At 40.1% G+C, this 22,022-nt stretch overlaps 1 protein-coding gene across 26 annotated transcripts in view; it reads right to left on the reverse strand.

Moving 5' to 3' along the window:
• The window catches only part of ESRRG (estrogen related receptor gamma), a 404,999-nt gene that overhangs the window by 257,578 nt on the left and 125,399 nt on the right, over positions 1 to 22,022 (reverse strand). For 2 of the 26 annotated variants that reach the window (XM_071739662.1, XM_071739653.1), the window contains exon 1: positions 13,360 to 13,499. The exons of 23 other annotated variants lie outside the window; for them this stretch is intronic. The gene's annotated coding sequence lies outside the window, so the exon portion shown is untranslated. Of the gene's footprint in view, positions 1 to 13,359; positions 13,506 to 22,022 lie in introns of those variants that run through there. One more of the 26 variants, XM_071739668.1, reaches the window with a different exon arrangement.

Below are 22,022 nucleotides of genomic sequence, written 5' to 3' on the forward strand. Positions count from 1 at the left end.
GCAGCTTTTTTTCCCCCTCCACATACAATTTCCTTCTATTTGCTCCATAAAGAAGATTCAGTGGAACATCTCTGTGAAAGCAGTGGAATTCCAGGTGGTTATAGTGACGAATTTCATTGTGAATGAGGATCAATGTCCCATACTACTTTGAATGGTAATTTCTTAATTCTTATTCAAATCCGGCCAGCAAGATAATATAACTTGAACTGAATTGGCCATGTGATCCTGATGGCATCCCATTAATGGGCTGTTCACTTAATTTATGTAATTTTAAAAAATTAAATAGTCATATTTTAAATCCCTACTGCAGTCCTTCAGATTGAAAGTACATGTTTAAAAGTTATAGTATCTTTATAAATCAGTATGTCTGCACTTCTTAGCTTGTTGACTGAACTTTCCCAAAGTTTTAATTCATGTTCCTTCATCCCTCTCTCTCTCTTCTGCCTGTGGAAACAGTGTGACATCCCAGCATCAATCTGTTTTGAACCCATTTATTAGCAGTGTTGTGTGCCACAGAAAAAAACCCCACACATGTAAATGCTTATTTGAGTTGGTAAAGAAACCAGGGTTTTCTATTTCTACAGATAGAGCATAAAAATCCAGTTTTAAGGACACTTTCACTGATGGTTGAAAGCGAAATAAATCCTGTCTGTAAGCAAAATGAACACAAAGGCAGTTATTAATAACTAAAGCTTGCAGGCCTAATTCTGCAAGATGCTGAGCCTCATCCTCCAAGCCAACAGGAACCCAAGGTGATCAGCACCTCCCATGAAGTATTTGGCAACTGTGGCCTAAAAGACTCATTGCAGATACCCCATCCTGTCTCAAGAGCATAGTTGCCCTAGGAAGGACCAGCCAGGAGAGGGCATGCCACTGGGAAAAGAAATGCCCCATCAACTTAGGGCTATTTATAAAGCTTGCAATGAACATTTAGAGCCAAGACCTAACTTGGCTAGGTGTCAAGGACCATACTGAAAAAAAAAAACAACTCTATACCCTGATTAAGAAAATGCATGAAGCACCGATTTCTATTTTTGGCCATAGCTGTAAGCATCACCAGGGTTACAGCTGCTTTATTGTGGTTTCTCAAGAATTTCCTTGATAAAAAAGGACAACAGAATTAGCTGAGCCTTTTGGAAATAGCCACATAGTCCAGCTGTAAAACAATGTCAAGTAGCTGGCAAAAAACCAAAACAAAACCCCGTAATACAACAGTAGCTTCGTGTCTACAAAGGGCAAACGTGTCACTGCTAAAGTTCTTTATTTGGAATCAGATGAGGGAGGGGGTAGGAAGGTGGAGGCTTGAAATCTTATAAAGTCACAGCCAAAAACAATGCAACAATGCAGAGACCTTTTTGGTGGTGGGCACATCATACCCTGTTGGAGAAGACACACTTCTAGTGAGGCTTATGGGTGCTGTGTGCATAGACGGAGCAAGGACTGAAAACCAAAGCATAAAATCTTCAAAGTAATTAAAATTTCTTATTTAATGCCAAGGAGTTATAATGTTTCAGTTGGTGGGAGAAGGCAGCTGAGGACTTAAGAGTCAAGAGGACTGGATTTATCCAAGACTTGGGCCAGAAGCTCTGGGCTTGCCCTAAAAGATGCCCACGCATTCCCCCCAATTTCTGCGGGAATCAAGTTGATCAATGATTTGTACCTGCTGAAAGACAAAGAGAGGGGGATCTTTTACCTGTATGTGCATATATATGGGTACAAGCCTGTTTCATGCCTGTATGCAGGGAAGGATCATCCATATACTATTATGTCCCTGAAGCTTTAGATCATGAAATTGAATTATTACTCTAGAAGTAATGAAATGTCCAGACAAGGACATTGTATCAGACTGCATATTAATTTCAATGTACATATTTTTATGCTACTCTTCCTGCATTATTTTATTATGAAAGAGAAACTTTTTGCCCCCACCTCACTTTAAATTTGGAAATGTTGAAAAACATGCTGAATGGTTAGAGGAGCTGGCCACATATGGAAAGCTACAAAGAAGCATGTTAGTTTTTTCCTATTACCTGTCTTTGCAGGTAATGCTGTCAAAGGACACAGAAAAAAACTTCTGTGGCTAAAGGGGAAAGTGAAGCAAAGTAGTTTCACCACAAACTGTGTACTAATCCTGCTCATCAAAAGCCAGTAACTGTTTAATTCCAGAGTAAGGTTGCGTGTAAAAATTTAATAACCCTTCACAAGTCAAATTGTCTGATATATCAGTACTCTTCATAGATATACTAAGAAAGATTATCATAGTAAATAATTACAACTATCAAGCCCAGAATTATTTCCCCTGGGACTTTTCCCATCCCTGTCTCCTTGACTTACCCTTATGGTGCCAGTTGTTAGAGTGGACACCACAAGTGGTGGGAAACACCTTTACCTATAGAGCAAGGGACACAAACAAGGTCAACCCAGGTGAGCTACTATGCCCCCAGCAGTCCAAGTGTTGAATTCAAGTTTTTCTTTTAGTCTAAGCGAACAGCCCATTTCAAGTAATCTAATAAATAAACTTTAAAAATTGACACAGAAACTGTGGTTTCATTTTTCATGTACAAGTAAAGAAAACAGGGCACTTAGGTGGAACCCTGAAGATAGGCATTGCAGGTAATATTTTCAAAATTGTCTAAGGTCTAGATAATTAAATTAAGCCAAGCATAACTCACTGATGGTGCCTGGGTTTCTTTTAAACATGAGTTCAAGGTCAATGGTGAGCAACTCCTGAAAATCCTTAAAATCATGTATTTTTAAGATGCAAAATCCTATCTGGGGTGACGGAGGACATCTCTGAACATCAGCAATGTCAAGGTTCAGCACGTAGGTAACTGTGCCATCAGTGATGAAAGATGAGGACTTCCTGAGGACCATCTGAAGCACACGTTGGGCTTACCTCCTTGTGAGGTCTCCTTCAATACATAACCTGCATGAGGAGGCTGGAATATTCACCCCCCAGTCTCTGCTTTTCTTCACAATACACTTCTGAGAGAGCCCAGAGTGAAGCCTTTACAAACCAAGTTGCCCCATTTAATTTATGATTTAGTCTGTTTGGGCAGCAAGGCTCTTCAGCAAATGTGTTGGTCCTTCAGTCAAGTGCTTTCACACCACTCTACCCTCACCTGTTGGTCTCCCCTTTTCAGATTGTGAACTCCCCTAGCATGGAGACTGCAAGAACTGTTTTACCATTGCCCTTGCAGGAACCAGCCGGTGCTTGTCTGTCTCAGCTCAGCATTAGCACTCTCAGTGAATTGGCTTGAGATAAGAATGAGATAGCAGACCCCGGTCTATCATTGTCACAGAGCTGGCTGGGAGGTTTTCATTTTTTTTCAGGCAAGAAGTGTAGTATTTGTACAGACACAAGAATATATAAGAGATCATGTCCTATCTTTGGATTCTGCAGAAAACATTCTCCAATGAGTTCCTAGAAGCCAAGTTAACTCTTTCCCCAGAAAGAATATGCATCATCCCAAACATCAGAGTGAGTGAATGGAAAGCCAGAAATAGAGCTCTGTAGATCAATAGATTTGACTGAGAAAGCATTTGCATTCTCAGGGGTAGAGATCATTGTGTTTCTAAGTGGATCAGAGATATGATCCTTGGCTGCTGTGAATGGAATGGAAACTGGATGCCATCAGCAGGAGATACAAGTGCTGATGTGGTGAGGTAATGTGCTAAGGAATAGTGGAGTGGAAGGAATGCAGTGCCACTGCCCTGAGGAATCTTAAAATTAGCTCAATCTGGCATTCAAACACTGGGCTGAGGGGGGGGGGGGGAAGAAGGAAACAAAAACCCCACAGCACTTTTACAAGAGAATAATTTCTGAAAGGAGGAAAGGGGTGACTCATAATTTCTCTGGAAATCAGCATAAGCTGCATGTAGTGTTTAGAGTCTCTTCTCCCTGTATGAAGATAACAAATAGGTGCCTGCCAACCTCTGCCAACTCGGGGGTCAGAATGCTAGCTCCTCGCCCCGAGACATCTCCAGCAGGGCTGGTATGCATGGGCCAGGCAGCTGGGGAGGTCAAACTGCAATGTCTGACCATTGTACTCAGGAACAGCCACACACAGAAGGGCACCATGCTTGGGGCATGCCACCTCGCAAGCAATTTCTTCTGAATAGTGGCTCACTGCACCATCAATCAAGAGCGATGTGGTAGCTCACAACTGGCAACTTGCTACAAACCTACCTCTGACCTTGCCAAAGCCATAACCCTGAGAACAAAAGGTAGAGCTGAAAACTGATGGATTATTTCTACAGCAACACAAACTAAATTCAGCCTCAAATGGATGGTACTTTTACAAGTATATCTCAAAAGAAAATTAAGTTACTCTATGACTTCTGTACAGATAACATCAGGAGCCATGTCTGCTTTGAGTGATATCAGCAGTAAGATTTCCTTTTGTCTTTCATGAGAATGGTGTTAGCCTGAAAATTAATATGAGACTATCCAAGATGTAGCTGCTTTTGTGGGGTTCTTACGGCATTGATTGTCTCCTCTCTAAAGTTAAGATGCTAGTGCTTGGTTTATTTAGAGAAGACAGCTGCCTTTTCTTTCTTCCACAGGAAAGATAATACTGTTGTGATACACAATTTTTATTAACCTTTCACAATAATTTCTAATATTTTCAGGAATGCAGAGAATAAAGCATAATTCTTAGCCTACCTCAGAGTGGCTTATGTTTCACAGGCTGGAGGTGGGAATGGAGAATTAAATAGTTTTTGAAATTATTACTACCCTACACTTCTCCTTGCCCCTTCTGCAAATTAAAAACGCCATAGTACATTCAGAACCTGCGGTGATCAAACTCCCAAGAGAAGTAAATGCAGACAGCACAGATGATTTTCTGCCACTTGCCACCCCAGCAAAGAAGTTAAGGACTGGAAGTCCAAGTGAGGATAGGATCCAACTGGGGAGCCAATATGCAGATTTTACCATTCATGGTTACTTGGTACCTGTTCCAAGGGCTAACTGTGGACACTGAATACAGCTTTACACTTTTACAAGCAGTATCCATAAACTTTTTCATCAAGAGGGAAACAAAGATAAAAGGAAAAACAAATCTTATTAGGCACAGTCCTCTGAGTGCTATCTGCTTGGCACTGAGCAGACTGGGTCATGTCAAGGAGATGGTGATGCACCATCCTTACACCCACCCTAAATTCTCTCTATCAGCACTTCTAAATTCTGCTGCTATTCTACCAACTGCAGGCCTTGGGCAAGCAGAAAAGGGAGAAGTATAAAAAAGCTCTGCCACGTCACCTCCCTGCATCACACACTTCTCAGCAGAAGTACAAGAAGTACGAAGGCTGAGGTGCAGGCTGGTAATTAAATAAAAAGGAGGAAAACTCTCATTGTAGCTCCCAAAGGAGTTTCTCTTTTATAGAGGAAAAACCTTGCCAGGACTTTGCAATCAGATGATAGCACCCCCTGTATTGTCCTAACACTGTCAAGGGGCATTACACTCAGAAAATAATCCAGTCCTTGAAGCCCCCAGGTACTGGTTTTAAATACTTCTGATGAGATCCAACTGCATCCTATCTGGGTATGCCTCAAACATCTAGCATCACAATTGGTTACGTCTACAAAAACACTAGCTAGAAAGAGAGAGATAATGAAGAATGATTTTCATCTTTTATTTGAGCAAAAGCTAAACATATGGATCCTGGCACCAAAAGTATGGAATGTGTGATAAAACATATGGATATCCATATGGTGAAAAAAAAAAGCCTTTTTGGCCAGAAATTCTGCTGTTGCATTTTTATCCTGTATGCACAGTGCACCCGCTTCCCTCTGCAGCACAACGCTGCCTGCCTAAGGATTAGGATGTAATAAATTCACATGCAAATTTTACAAAATGCTCTACTGTTATCAACTTTATTAGATTTATTAATACAGTCCAGTTTATTTTATTTTATTCTCTTAATCCCTTTCATCTCTTAATAGCTCAGAAAGTAATGGATTTTGGTAAAAAGGAGAGGCTTATTACAATCAATCCTGTTGCTCTATCTCTGCTCGACTAATGAAACTTATTTTTCTTCAGGTCTTCTACAGGAAATCCTTTTCTAAGGAAAAAAAATAGCATTTAATATGCTGCTGACTTGTCATACTACAACAGTTATTATTCCTCGCCTTTGGGTGTCCATCTGGAGATTTGTAAGAGCTCTTAATTGTACTTTATTCACCAAATTCTAGCCAGTAGTGAAACAAGAAACTACTGAAGCTTGTTTAATGTGATATGCCAGTTCAAAGGACTGATGCCCTCATGGTAACTCATCCAAAAACTCAAGGCACTTTTGTTTTAAGTGAGGGTATCATGTCCAGAAAGGGTATCTTTACTTTATCATAAGTTTTACATCCTAAATAACCCCACTGCTCCCCTTTAGACCACAAAGGCTCTGTCACCCGTTACAGACACTAAGATTTTATTTAAAATATGCCATCTTCATAAGGGTTCTCTTAGAACTTTGGACGTTTTTTGAATGAAGAGGCAGAGAAGCAGCAGAAAACATCCAGCTTTCGACTGCATTATTAAATACTTTGGTAACAGGTGAGGAAGCATCCATAGATTTAATGCCTTAGCTCAATATGCAAGACTTCAGCACCCACCACCTCCAAACCAAGGCCCTGGCATGTGGTCATTTGCTTGCTCTTCTCCCCATCACAGCTGGAGTCCATGTCCCAACCCCACAAGGGACATACCAGACCTCATCCCTCTGCCCTGGATTCTACCCACATCATGCCAGCCAGGCGTAACAGCAGCCCAGAAAGCTCAACTCAACATGAGACAGACAGCAAGAGGCTTGGACACTGTCTTACAGAACTACCATTGCTCCCAATACTTCCATACATAAGTACATGCATATGCTTATTCCACTACAGAAAATCAGAGGAAAAAACCCCACAACTTTAAGGTTATTTTTGTGCTACCAGTGAATCAGTATTGTACAATGTCCTGATACTTCTCCCCAAGAGAGAAAAATATGAAATACCTGAATGCACGCAGAGTGTAACTTTTGACCTACCAAAAGCAAAAGACCAAACTAAGACACTTCCTTAAAGAGGTCTTAGACATCAAAAGCATCCAAGGAAATATTTTTCTTGATTTAATTATGTAAATATAATTTGTTTGATACTTTCTTTTGCATTTGACCACAATTGGAAATGGAAACATCATAAGAAAAATTAAAAATATTGTAAGCATCTTTTCTATAAACAGGAGATACAGGATGCATCCTGGGAAAAAGCAGCAAGATTCCACTTCAATTTTCCATCTGAACAAAGTCTGCAGCACAAGGTTTCAGTCTCATCTAAAGCTAATTAATAACAACACAGGCTTTTCTACACTTTCATCTCTGCTCTTGAGGCCAATTCCAGAACCATCCATGAGTGCTACATGATGTAACCCATCATTCAGTATTTGGTGAGGAGACAGTCCCTCCTAACCCTAAGTGGTTACATTCTTAAACATAGGAATGACTCTCTTATAATAATTAGCACAGTTCCTAAATTTATTAATAGTTTTTTAATCATGTGAGTAAAAAATGGTGATTGTTACTTCAGCTAAGAAAAAAAAAATAAAATAGGGAAATAGGAAGACCACAACTGTGTGTGAATACATGTAATTACTGCAAAACTTGATGCTACAAATATTATGCATTGTTAATTTTAGTCATATGTCATTTTATTCATGTTTGCATGAATAAAGTTACTCATGTGCTGAAGTGTTTGCAAGACCAAATCCATTAAATTAATGGTGAAAATATATAAAATATATAATTGATGAATAAGTCAATTAGGATTCTGCTCAGAAGTAGGTAAAAAAGGATTACCACTCAGGCAAGTCCTCTCTCCAGTGACTGTTCCTGATTGATAGATTTCTATAAGGTTGAGTTTCTGATTAGTTCTGAGATATGAATGCTTCAAAATGTAGGAATAAAAAAAACTTTCTGAAAATGAAATGCAATATCCAATTCAATTAAAAGAAAATGCTATGATCTGGAATTGAACCAAGAATTTGGGATATGTTATTTATTCTGTGCCAAGTTTAGTAGATGTTTTCCAAAATGCCAGTTTACTTGGGTTTTATGGAAAAATTGACCTTTTCACCCAGAACAGAGGCTGCTAATTTCATTAATGTTGTTAGATATTTTCTCAGAATGTATCCATGCCAACTCTAGTATTTCATTCCCTTTTTTTCATCTATATTCTGTTTGCATGGAAGCAGCCTGACAAAGCTATAACAGTGGCATTACATTTCCTGCTCTTGCTGTACCCATTTGCCAGTACATTTCATTACTCAGACTCCCAGAACATGGTGGAGACTTGGAAAAAAGTAAGTGCTGCCCATGAAAAGCAGCCCTCTCCCTAATGGTCCCTGGCCCTAAAGACCCTGGGTCAGGTCATCTGCACTGTGAGCATCCCAGAAGAGCCTGAATCAACTTGACTGGCAGGAGAGGAGCCAAGCCTGTCAATTCATAAGGCAGCTTGAGCTCATCATCTGTATTTACATAGTTCCTCAATCAAACTCCTGCCCTCTGTAAGCTACATTTATTACCCTTTGTAAGGGCTGGTATGGTTTTACAGTTTGCTCTCCTTACAGTAGGAGCAGTCAGAGATCTACACTTGATAGCTGCTTTCTCCCTTAATTCTCTCTTTTAAGAAGGAGGGAGCAGTTATTACTTGCCAAACCAGCACATGTTCACAGAGAGAGTGCGGTCAAGTGGTCAGGAACAGAGCTGATGTTAATTAGCAATGAAATGAGGAATGAACCAGCATTAGCCCTGAGACTAATCAATGGGAAAATCACTCCAAGCAGGCAGCTTAATGAAGTACTATACAGATGTTTATTTTTACTCTGTTTTAGCCTGACAACAAAATCCCAATTAGCTTAAAAAAAAAAATAAACTTTCTAAAATGTATTTTAGAAAGAGAAGAGCCTTGCTGTAGAGCCTTGCTATAGCCATGTGGCTTCTTCTTTGCATTTGTTGATACCTTTCCCCCACAATTAAAAGCCCAGCCAGAAAAATTAAGGCAGGTCAAAAAAGACATGTATTTATTAGTGGCATGTGTTTGTCATTATCCATAACTTGCAATGGCACAGGAAGCCCATTACAGCATTTACCTCCTTGCCCCTCCACAAGAGCCAGAGAGCAGAGCATCCCAGTCCCCAGCCTACCCTACCCACCCCTGTGTCACAGATGGGCTGGCAGAGGGAAGGACAAGCTCCATGGTATGATTTGAGTGAGGTAGCTTTGGTTCTCCTCACCATCACAGAGCTCCTCTAGGGCTGTGGATTAGGATACAAGACCACCTGTCTGTAAGCATTTTGAGAAACTGGGGATTTGATCTCAGCATGACTCAGTTCCTTGCATGCAAAATTGATGCAATACCATTTCCCAAACATTTGCATTGGATGATTGCAAGTGAACCTGATACTACCTGCCACAAGTCCCTAACCAGGACATGTGAGAACAGTGACCAAGTGGCCACACAGTTAGCTTCTCTTTTGGGCATCCCCATGCTACACACCACAACGGGTGCTCAGAGGAGATGCCACCAGCCTCCTCTGACTGCACCTCATGTTCTCAACCCCTGTGCCACAAGCTCTGTCTGACCTTGCTGTTCTGCCTGTCTCTCAACAGGAGGCTGGGAGGAAGAGGAGAGCCCAGAGATGGGCAGCCTCCCCACCAGGGACTCTGGGACAGGATACCTTCCTGTGCCCTGTGGTGTTCCCAAAGTATCTTCCTTCTATCTTGACCTCCCACCAGCCCCTTTATGCAAAATCCAGCACTTTCTAAGAAATATTGCAACACAGAAACTAAGTAAAGCCTCGAATTGTTTACTTTTCATTCTCTTGAAGACTTCAGATTCACTTTTCAGTGCTTTCCTGCAGAACAACAGGACGTAAAACAGAATTTAAATGACAGTAAAATCACTTATGGTTCCGACTTGACATACAAAGTGCGTGTTTTAACACGATGAGCAACACGAGTTGGAGACAGAGGAGCACAGCAACCCTCCTCATGCACAGTCCCACCCACCAGAGTAGAAACAGACACAGGTAAAAGGTCAATTGAAACCTGCTTTTATAGGATTTTTTTTTTCAACTGAGTGTATTAGACAATTCATTGTTTGTTTGATCAAAGTCCTCTCATATGCTAACAGAAGCTTGATTCAGGGAGAGGAGTTTCTTAATCTTTCCAAATATAATCAATAACCCACCTCTAAAACTGTGTCAAAGAAAAAAGGGGGTAAAAAAACCACCAAGAAGCAGTCTAATGAAATGATGTTCTCTGAGCTAGATAGACAAGAAAAAATTCCCTCAAGACACATGTGCGTCACCGTAAGCATTGTTTTGTGATCCTTTAGGCAAGTGCTGCTACCTTGTACCCAGTAAGAGAAGCACAAATCACATGAAACGCTTTTCTCCAGGAAAAGAAGAAATCTTTAAACCTGGTATTATCAGCCCCTCTGTGACAGAGACAATTTTTAAGTTAAATTCACCTCCTGAAGACAGAGACATTAGAGTAAGTGTATTCATTAGATCTCGAGTGACAAGCCTCAATTAAAATGTACTCTGTTTGCAAAATGGGAACCAAAATTGAAGGCACTCAAGTACAGTAGACGTCTTCTGCACTGAGCAGAGCAAGACAAGACACTAGCTTCATTTAGCACTCAAAAATTACAATACTGCATATTGTATTTTACCAACATATATTGTTAGACAACTTTCAACACAGCATGATAGGGGGAGCATGCATTCTGCAATATAGAATCATAGAATATGCTGAATTGGAAGGGACCTATCAGGATCATCAAGTCCAACTCCTGTCCCTGTGTAGGGCACCCCCAGAATCACATCATGTGCCTAAGAATCACACCATCTGCATCATCCAAATGCTTCTGGAACTCACGCAGGCTTGGTGCTGTGATCACTTCCCTGGGGAGCTTGTTCCATTGCTCAACTGCCCTCTGGGTTAAAAACCTTTTCCTGATATCTAACCTAAACCTCCCCTGATTCAGCTTTCTGCCGTTTTCCCAAGTCCTGTCTTTGGTCACAGGAGTGAAGAAATCAGAACCTGTTCCATCTCTTCCTCTTGTGAGGAAGCCTTAATTCGCATTTCAGAATGCAGATGTGTCTGAATGCAGTCAAAGTTTCTTAACTACTCTATTGTATGTACAAAAAGCAAGTTTTACCAGTTATTCTTCTTTAGTCATTAAATCTGCAATCTCTCGAAATAAATATTGCTAATGCTCTTCACTTCAATAACTCCATTTGTGCAAACATCACAACATTAAAAAAAACTATAGTTAAATAAAGTGCCTTGTGGGAGAGGCAATGGATATTAAAAAAATTGACTGACTACTTGGAGGGCAAGGTGGAAGATCATACCTAGTTAACAGTGCACAGTTCTATTATAAATTTCTCAGATTTAGCATACACCAACATAGTAGACAAAATAAAAAGGTTTTTTGTTTTTTTTTTTAATGAAGTACCCATGAAAATTTAAGGCTTGTTATAATAATATGACCTGATTGAAAAGAAACACTACTCTTGCAGCTGATTTCAAATTCTTTATGATCACTTATAAAGGAATCTGACCAAAGGTACCTATTTCCAAGACTTCATTCCATCAAACTGTAAAGTTCGATTTTCAGACTGCCTTTTTTTTTAAAAAGCTTCTGTGAAACAATTCTTTGTTAAAAAGTGCACACCTGAAAAACAACATCACCAGACAGGTAATCCTCTTTATAGGCTGATTTGATAGCTCAGGGAAAACTAAACAAAGGCACAAGGCTCTGCAACCACAACAGCTGGGATGGAAATTGCTGCAGATTGTTAGGAGGAGCTGCAAACTAGAGATAGGCAATGAAAAGGTTAGAAATGATAGCCAAAAAAAAAAAAAGACAAATTACTCCAAAGACCATATTCTTTAAATCGCTGAAGCAAAACATGTTTATTTGATTTGTTTGTATGCCTATTACAAAAATGCTACTTTGGGATTCTAGGAACCCAGTCTGTCAATTTTTCAGCTTCTACACTTTCATGGTTGCTTAGAGCTGTTTAATGCAAATACACTTCCAATAAGAGATTTCATGCCCCTAAATTACACCCAGTTAAGGGCGAATGAAAATGTAAGGTAAATAACTATAATCAGCCATATTATCTTTCTCTTGGCACCTCTCACTTTACAGGCATATTTAAAGGCATCTCTGGGGTCCTATCCTTTTTAACAAGCGGCAGCGTATTTCCTGGAATATTACTTACGATGCTTTGTTGTGAACATTACACAGGTTCAAATGTTACCTAGAGACCTAGAAAGAATTGCATCTGTTGCAGAGCCACGCTTGTTGCCATGTTTGGGAACCTCTAAAAAGATGAAAGAAAATTTTCAACTATGAGATGAAAAAGAGACGAAGACTGCTTAAGTCGAGCTTTCATGGCCAATGCTGTTGATCAACGCTGTTGGGATGTAGCAATTCCAGGCAAGAAAAATGAGACTACACACTTCTGGTATTCACTGAGGATGCTCTGGAAAGCACTCAGGATTTCAGTTAAAAAGAAAAGAAAACAAACCAATCAACAAACCAACCAAAACAAACAAACAAACAAAAAAACCCAAAAAAACCCACCAACCCCCAAACCAACAAACACACAAAAATTTAAAAAGCAACAACAAAAAAAACAAACAACAAAACCTACAGGAACTTATGTTTCACATCCACCACTATTTTTAAGCTAATAAGACCCACTTGAAAAAGAAAGATGATCCAAGCACAGCCTCACAATCCCTTGCTCTCTCCATGAAAAATATAAAGGGAGAAGCAATAACCAAGAAGTAACTAATTACTCAGCTGGCAAAGAAAATACCTAAGAATGGAAGCCTTCAGAGGGAAATATATTCCCAAAGTCCTTCAGAACACATTTGGATTATTCTGAGCAAGCCTCAGCTTCCAGTTGGACAAGTTTTTTGCTTTGTTTTACAGGAAGACAACTTTAGGTTTCCACTACTCTTCAACTAAAAGTGACCTAACACTGAATGCTAAATCAGAGGAAATCTGTAAGACAATAAATTCCTTCAGCCTCAGATCCATTTAGCTCGTCTCTCACATACATCCAAACTGCTGCCATACCTCTATTTACCAGCTTTTTATTATCCCAGCTATTTTTACGTCATTAGTTTGCAGATCTACTTAGATGAGGTTCTGTTTTTTTCCCAAGGAAGCAGTTTCTCTGCAAATCAAATTTCATGCATTCACTTATAAAGCAGCCCACAAAGCTCTTGACCAATTTATGCCTCTGTGCAAGCACCAGCAAAAGGTCTCACTTGACAATTTAAGCAATCCTTGCTTACCTAAGTCGTGCTAGACACTGCGTAGGGATGAATTTCTTCCCACATGGTTAAAGAAAGCGTGGAAAAAGCAGGAGTCCGGGAAACAACGCACAGACCCTTGTTTGCGCTACTGGCATGTGAGGTAACCTTTGGAAACTTGCAATTTATCTGAACGTCAGTTCTCCATCCATAAACGGGTATGGTAACAGCTTCACAGGGTAAAGGGCACTTTTCGTAATCCTCAGATGAAAACTGCTGAAGACAAACAAACTAGAATAAAGGAATGCCCCAGTTAGGGGGCATTGGGCTGCTATATGTATTAGTCCCTCGGACTGGTCTTTCAATATTGCCATGGTGTTTCTGCTATCATAGTGAAGCAATGCAATAGCCTTCCTGATCTTTTATCAGCTCAGGAATACCAGATATGACTGCCGAGTTCCTGTGAAACATGAATTGGCACTTCTAGCTGGACAGAAAGATGGAAATCTTTGATTTATACCTTCTCTTACAGGTTCAGGATGAAAGCTGTTAATTTATTAATTACAAAGAATAAAGATTTTCAGTGGAATAGGGATGGAACAAAAAATATGGTTCTCTGAAGATCAGTATGGTTCTTTTGGGCAGCCAGATATACAGACCTCCTTTTCCTAATCTTTTCCAATACCTGCCAGCTGCCAAGCACCTTCTCACATCTGTGCAATGCCACTGATGGCACTGCCAGAGAACCACTTTTTCATGATGCCAAGAACAAACATACAGCAAGCCCTTGGCACAGCAGGGCTTCACTAAAATGTTGTGATACAGGTTCACGGAAAGAAAATGGAGGTGACTGCTCTCTAAAGAGTGACAAAGAGTAGTATACCTTAAACTTCATTTACCCACTAAGTAAATTTGAAAATATGCCTAAATGCCGCTTTCCTTGTCTAGATGTTTTTTCCATAATTGTATTAAATGTGGAAATGTGACTTTCAAATATCTGGGTTTTGTTACACATTTACCTAACTCTCATCTTGGCACCTGCCAGAAGTAAGCTGTACACAAGGCTTTGATTTTTCTTTTTGAATTAGAAGACATTAAGCACCCAAATTCTCTCACAGAAGATCTGAGGCATAAGCTATATATCTGCACAAGTAATGTTTCTTCCCACTTAATCCAGACCTTAATGATCAAGAGATATCAGAAAAGTGTCAAAGAAGATAAACCAAGTTACCCCTAATAATGCATCTACATCTCCTCACAAGCAGCAGCTGAGCTGGGAGCTTGTTCCTGCACCAGGGATATACAAAGACTTCAAAACTTAAATGTCAATACAATAAGCTTGTTGACTCATCAGGAAAGGTAACTGTGTACCGAGTTTCTGTTACAGTTAGCAATGCTTTGAGGCTCCCAGGATAAACTCTGTAAATAAAGGTTCTTGAGGAACAAACCACAGTTCTTTTTTCATCTGTTCACTGGCACATTTCCTCTGCTTTCTAGTGGGTGTTACAGCCCGTATTTCATGGAAACGGGAATCAAGAAGTGCTAGAGAGTATCACCACATTGTCCCCAGTACCATCACACTGTGGAACCCATACCATCTCTCACATGTTACTTCTCTCATGCTCTCCATAAAGACAACAACTGGTGGCATTTTATTTACATTGTAAACAGAGACCTTGTGGTTGTGATAGGAAGGATAGGTAAGAAGGAAGTCAAACATGTAGTCAGTGTACAAGGTCAGACATGTGACTGGAAAGTTGTGGGAAGTCCACGTAACCATTTCAGACCATCACACAAAAAAAATCCTGCCTGGAGCACAGACTAACTAACTCTGCACTGTCTGTAAAGCACTGGATTTTGACAGGTTTCAGTTGATAGAACCCAAATAAACCTGAAATGAATGAGATGAGGAAAATATCACTTCAATTCACTGTATACCTGTCTGTGACTACACTAGATAACTTTTATGGGAAATAAAATTAACACCATTATTGCAGAGCACTCCATTGTGCTGAAGGCACAAAGCCACTTGTCACAGTTTTCATCACTCACCTTTAATACAAATACCCAAGTAAGGCTCAGCCACAAAGAAACTGGAAGGGATTTCAAACAGGATTTGAAACTGCCTGGAAGCCAGCACTAACATGCTCACAGAGATTTGTGTTCCTGAGGGGACACACTCCTGCATGCTGTACAAAACAGACTAACATCTGTGCCACTGGCTTCAGGTTCAGGGACACCAAAGGGCTGTGGGCCACAACACATAAGTAGAAATATCTAGGAAGAGGCCATCTTTTGACAGAAAGTAACATCTTCTAATCACCTAGAGATAATGGAGATCATGCTTTGTGGGCACCACAACGTGAGAGATTTCAAGCAGGCTCCTGAACTGCAGGACAGAGGGAGTGATTGCAGGCACATATTTTTAGATAAACTGGGGTTACCAACTTTTAGCACAGGTTCCTCATCTTCACAACCATCAACTCCATTTTAGAGTTTTTCAGCCATCAGCTGTTCCGCAAGCATCCCCTGATTCATGCAATGGCAATCAGCCATCTCACTAGCTGGTACAATGGTCCTCGACAGGAAAGGGCAAGGGGAAGAATCATCTGCATATTGTGGCCATTTGTCACTTTTATTAACACTGCATTTTCATTTTATTTAATGTCTATGAGTAACAGAGAGAAATATCCATTTTTAGGACCTCCCAAGCAAGATGACTAGGAACAGACATACCACTTCACTTCTTGGCAGGTGTATCCTTTTTGAAAAAAACACACAAGCCATTCTAGAGCACATAGAACCCACCTATTCCTTTAGTCCTTAGTGAAAAGGAGTAGGGAGTGTAAAATAAAGCTCATCACAGATAGAATTTTTGCCACTGAATTCAACAGAACATGGATAATCTAAAAAATGAGCCAACTCTTAAAATAACAGACAGGTAATTCCTAAGGTTTCAGAGAAGGCTTTAAGCCTGTATTCATGGATATTAACAGCATTTCAACTAACTTAAAGTGTAAAAATCACCACCACCACTAAGTATGATCTCTGCCCTTCCCATTTCTAAGCAGCTCAATAAATGGCTCTTTCTTTTCCTGACCAGCCTTGTGTGGCCCACAGGTGTGTCAAGTCAGAAGGGAAACCACAGCACACCTGCATGACACTTCAGCATGTTATAGCCTTTGGCTCCAATTCTGCAAGCAGTTCTGTAATCTGGTAAAAATGGGATTTAAGCTGGCCCACCATAAGGAGCTATTGAAGTTTTATTTGTCTTATTGCCAGTTAATTTTAATTTTCCAGTTAATTTTTAATTCTCCCTCAGCCTCATTCAATTTTGGCCTTTTAAAACAGACTGTTTATTTTTCTTGTTTTCCTTCTCATTATCCATTAGTTTTCAATTACAGGTCACCAATATAGTCAGAGGGGAAGTTCATCAATGCTAGCGAAAAATTCTACAGTAAACTATTTTTTTTAAGATTCATTGAGAAACAATGAGTTATAAAAACTGAAACTGTTGTTTTTGTCAAAACAAAGTTTTAAATAAAATGTTCAACAAACAGCTGTCACTATTCCTTTAAAGAGTGAGCAGGCAGCAGAGGAGAAAGCCTGATGTGGCCAGAAAAACTCAGCACACATTTTCCCCAGATCCCTTCTGCAGCAGATAGGCCACAGGCTTCTTTCTAATCATCATTCACCATTCAATGAATTTTGCATCTTTAAGTTGCAAAGCACACACTGGAAGGTGGGGAAGGGAGAGCCTGTGCACACACTAACAAGGCCTCAGCTCTTCCCAGGGCTTGGACATTGTAGCTGATAAGAGCAATCAATGGACTGGATGTGCTCTCAGGTATCAGCATGCTAACTGGCATCTAAGCCTTTGCTGAATTTATTTCTTTGTTTGATTGGTTGTGGGCGTTTTGTTTTTAATTTTAACTCCCACCGTAAATAGTGCCACTGCAAACTTGATAAAGGACGGAAGCTCTCTCTGGGTTTGATGCTTCTTCACAGTGTTCTCTGCAGACAAGAAGAATGAGAAGCAAAGTAGTGGAGGCTTCCACACTACTTGCTTAAAATGCACCTTTAAAATGTACCTTTAAGTAGATTTTCTGTCCATGTTTGAAGGGCTTCCTTTGTACTTGATTAGAAATACCCTGACTGACAGACACTCCTCTCTCCCATCTCTGCACCCAGCTATGACTACATGGATACTGCTCCACCAGAAATCAGATTTTTTCATAACAGGTCTTACACTGAAGTCTCTTGGGTCTTTGTCTGGTGTCTACCTAGATGACAGTACAACATTTCACAGCATTTTTTTAAAGACATATCCCAATCTTCCTGGCCACACTGAATTCCCCTCACAGGGCAGATTTTAAAGATATGAGAGTACTACCATGTAGCATGTAACAGGGTGCTCCTTTTGCCAACGCTGTCCTCATGCAACCAGCATCTAAGTCATTGTTTTTCAATGGATTTTGAAGTCCCCTGAGTAAAGAAAATGCTTCATACCACAAACATCTACATGATAAATGTAAGCATATGAAAGAGAACACAGCACTGCTGTCTTGGACACAAACCTCCCAGTACGATTTCAATCCTGGCAGTAATGTGGTATTGGCATACTTCATTTTAGTTTTAAAATAAAGCTACACCTGTAAAAAAGAAAATTCAGAAAGCAATTGGGATATTAGGAAGGTCACAAACATAGTATGCAGGTTTAAGTTTTCTATTTTGTAACCAGAAAACATTTTTAACTTTTAAACTTTTAAACATTTAAACTTGCCTGAGTATTTTTGCCTAGCAATCAATTGCTAAAAGAAAGATCTCTTAGACTGGACAAAAACCTAAAACCAGGCAACTGGCTCCTTAAGTACATTTTTTAAAAGTTCTTTTCTACCAAGGCAGAAGGAGGCAGGAGGCTTTAAAATCTGAAATATCTTGCTTAGCTAAAAATAGTAAAAAGCAGGTATTTAACAAGCACTGTTCACAGGTACTTCTATGAAGCCACAGGGCAAAACCAGCATGGCCCTGTGCTCATATGGAACAGTTTATATGAGATGGGCACAACTACAGTCTTCAGGCCACCAGAAGAGCTTGCCTGCCATGGGTTGCAGAGCTGGAAACATTCTTCACAGCAGTGAGGCCAGCTTGCAACTCCACAGTGCAATTTTTCTTATAAACTTCAGTGATTTGGATCACAACTCATATTGCAGTTGTGATCCCCCCATTAGACACTTCTCCACCCCAAAGCCCAAACAATGTGATATTAAAAATAAGCAACTACCCACATCTGCTAATGGTTATCAAGGCTTATAGATGATTTTTCAAATAATTGGTTTGCAGATATATGATAACTACACTGCTAGTATACACTTACAGATCCTGAGACTGCATCAGCAGATCAGCTAATTGTGTTAATTAGCTACCTGCATGCACAATTACCTGACTTGTACAAGCAGTCAAAGTGATCATACATGTAAATTAGGCATGAATTTGCACAATTCACTCATCTGAAAATCTCCTATTCTACTTATGTTTAAGTACCAGAGACCAACAACTACAGAAGAGTCTGCTGAGTTACTGTCTTTATGGTTCATATATTTATATTCCTTTTGCATCACTTCTGTACACCATTGTGGACAAGCACACCTGCTTGCATCATTACACAACCACACATAAAGGAGTATGCACATCACCATCAAATAAAAGTCATACAGAAGAGGACCTGCATTCCTATACAGACAGAAATTTACTTTTTGTCTCCTGAAGATCTTATTTTCCCCCTGTTGTCTCTTCAGTGCTGGGAACTGCTGAGCTTAAACTTGGTTTTACTTATCACAACAAGCTCAGGAAGCTCTACAAGGAGCAGAAACCCAAACAACTCTAATGCAAATACTCAATCTGAAGCCCTGAAGAGAGCTTAATGTTTAAAACTCTGCTGCTTCCCCATGCTCACTTGCTGCTTAGGGGTTTGCAATCACAAATGGGTCATCTACATTTAATGTGAAGTTATACCACAGCCTGCAAACAAGTGGATGTTTATGCCATCATGTAGCTGTTCAGGGATTCCAGACTGAAGCACATAGCTATTATATAAAGCAAATTCTTTGAAAACTGCACTCCTGTCCTCCCCTCCCAAGGTAACATATTTAGCAGAAGAGGGATGCAGGACAGTACAATATGGACAGCAAAAGCTCAACGATGGAGTAGTGCAATGCATTCTCAAATAAACGTACAGCTCTGCCTGCTGGAAGCGGCTAGGTAATAAAAGATTTTCAGTTCACCGGGGACAAAAACCCCACTAGTTCAGCCAAAAAGAAACAAGACCCATAAGATGATGAAGGCCAACATCCACATCATAAAAAAAAAGAAAAAAGCTTGATACAACACATTCAAGTAGAAGGTATATATAGCTATGGTCATATACAGAAACCTCCTCAGGGAAAAACAACACTCACGTTAAGAGATGACAAAATAACCCAAATGACTTCACAAATAGAGGTTTACTCTCTACTTCTGTCCCTCAGCACATATTACTGGAACTGTTGCCATGCTGTTGTAGACAGCTTCTTTCCTTCTTAACTAAAAGATGCTGCCCTGGCCTCTGGCAAATAGTCTGCTTTAGATGCATACAATGTAGCTCCTTCCATCTCCTCTTCCTTCCTCCACACTCTGGTAGTCACTAAGACAGAAGATTATTTCAGCCAGCAGTCCCAAGTCCTAGGTAGACTGTTATGGCTTCATGTACAAAAATATTCTTGTAGCAACACAACTGTAAAAATTTAATGACAAATTACTCCTCAGTTTTTTCATCATCTGGTGGAGGTGTGTGTAGTCCAGTAGTACTAGAAGAAGATCAGGGTTTCACTGGCCCTGGATGCAGCTGCTGATGGTTATCAGGACAGGACAAGTGCTGCAGCATCTGAACACCCACACTGACACACCAAAGCTAGAAAGGAGTCTGACTCATTCTTCCATGGATGAATATTTATGCAGCCCATTGGCTTTAGGGATGGCATCACTAAAGACTGAGCTAGAAGAACTTTCTTCTGTATCTTTCCAACAAAGGAGTTATTTTTTTCTTTTGTTATATTAAACAAGGCAGGCATGCCGAATGTTCCCTTACTGAAAAATTGAGTACTATAAACACATTCAAAACAGGAGTCAAGTTGCAACTCCACACCCAAATATGTCCACCCCTATGAGACATGGCGAATAGAGACGATCAAGCCCTGGCTCAGCCCAGCGCTTGTCCCTGGTACCTCTCCCCAGTGCCCATGTTCAGATGTGTTTATCTGGGAAGGCTCAGGTCAGTCCTGTGCTGTAGGAGCATCTCCCGCAGCTGGAACATCCGAAGCAGGGAGTGCTCCATGTTGTAAACTGCTCATGCAGCAGGACTGAGAAAAAGACATCTCCTGGTCACCGGCTGTTACCAACTACAGGAAAATGAAAATACAGCATCTCCGCACCTGTTCACCCGATGGTGAAGGAAGGAAAAGCCATTACAGAGTGACAGGAGATGAAAACCAAAATCCACTTCAGCAACTCATCCCAGCACTGGTGATTAATCTCACACTCTCACAGACTGATGCACATTAACCAGATAATTAATAATTTCTTTAGGGACTCCAGCTCTGCAACTGTTTTATCAACCTGCACAGCATTAGAAGAGAGATGCTGCATTTGTGATCAAACTGCTGGAACTATGGAAATGTTCTGCAGGAACAGTAAAAGCTTCAGAGCAATCTGTGAGCCCACTTTTACAAGCAATTGTAACATATGTGCAGAAATCAAGGCTGCTCCTTTGTTAGTGCCATCACCAGACTGAAAAGCTGAGCAAAATCGGCATAATAAGAATAATTAACAGCGATGTCCAACTCCCATCCAGGCCCCATCTTTTCATAGTGGAAGTGCTTTACAGTATATATTTTTTGCAAAATACATTTTGCCTGATGCAGTAACACAATATGTCAGATCATGTACTTTCACTATCGTTGGTATGGATAACAAATGAGATCTGCTTGCCTTAACACCAAAAAGGTTAAATATTTTTTTAAAATACCTAAGTCTCAAGGGTATCCAAATTCTACATGCTGAAGAGCTTTCAAACAATACAGTGAGGAGTATGGCAGTGTTTAGCATAGCTCTTGATAGCAACTTTTTGCTGTCCTCTGTGCACTCACACTCCACGTTCAAGGACAGTCATAGAGGATCAGAAACCCAATACAAAACTGCTGGCACCACATTATCTCCACCTGCACTTACAAATGGACTGCTGCGAAAAATCATGGTAAGTATTCTTTCAGATATTACAATCTCCAGTGTGTTAGATACATGTCAGTATTAGGTGATTAAGAATGACTGATAATAAATAAATCACAGCCATAGAGAGTGACTTGGCATTATTTCTTTGAGCCTCTGGAAAGAAGAGCTGGATTCACAGTTCTACCTAAATTATTTTATCTTTCCAAAGGAACAATCTCGTGTAACTGCTGCTTACAAGGAAATGCTGCATTTTATCAATAAGCTTCAAAATACTAAGTTACTTGGGCTGATTCTCTGCAAATAGTTTATTGTTATCATCACTGTACAGGTAAGGAAACAGAAACACCTCCTTTATAAGCATCTTGAAGTCTCCCCACTAGAAAGAGGGTGGAATCCTAAACAAAGTCTCAAATAGTCCTTTCATCGCACTATTATTCTAC

The sequence above is a fragment of the Heliangelus exortis genome, chromosome 3 (assembly GCF_036169615.1).
Source record: "Heliangelus exortis chromosome 3, bHelExo1.hap1, whole genome shotgun sequence".
Lineage (NCBI taxonomy): Eukaryota > Metazoa > Chordata > Aves > Apodiformes > Trochilidae > Heliangelus > Heliangelus exortis.